Source organism: Brassica oleracea, chromosome C7 (assembly GCF_000695525.1).
Source record: "Brassica oleracea var. oleracea cultivar TO1000 chromosome C7, BOL, whole genome shotgun sequence".
NCBI classification, from domain to species: domain Eukaryota; kingdom Viridiplantae; phylum Streptophyta; class Magnoliopsida; order Brassicales; family Brassicaceae; genus Brassica; species Brassica oleracea.
The window spans coordinates 9,251,239-9,251,848 of NC_027754.1; positions in this window are offsets into that span (position 1 = coordinate 9,251,239).

The window sequence follows — 610 nt, forward strand, 5'->3', positions numbered from 1 at the left end:
TGGTGGCGTCCTGCATGTGTCCTGGACATGCACCCTGACATGTGGAGCACGAGGTTCCGCCGCGCATGCGTCCGGAACCATGCGAAGCGACACACGGGCTGCCACCAACCTGAAGCTGATTGGCTGGTGTCTCCTATAAATACCCCACGACCCCAGATCATTTCTTCACTTCCAGACCTGTCCAAACCAAGTTAAAAATGTGAGAGAGAAGTAGAAAAAGAAAGCAAGTGATTCTAAGCTATTTCGAGAGTTTTAGAGAGTTTTCGAGATCAGTTCTCTACTGATTTCGAGTTAGTGCCTAGGGAAGGTTCTGTCCAACTGAAGACCAGTTAAGATGGGAAGTCACTCCAAACGTGGGCTGAGAGAGAGAGAGAAAGAAAGTGGCCGATCTAGAGTATGGTCGATTCTGAAGACCGATACTCCACCGCGAAGGCCAGTTCGGTCCAATCGACGATTCTCTACGATTGTGACGCGGAAGCTCTGTCCAAATCAGTCCGTCCAAGGCAGTCAGTATCTTTGATGGTCAAGTGGAAGTGCTGTCCGGAGTTAGTTCAGGTCCACGAGTCCAGATCAGCCTGTCGAGGCCTGTCAGTTTCTTCATGGTGAAGCC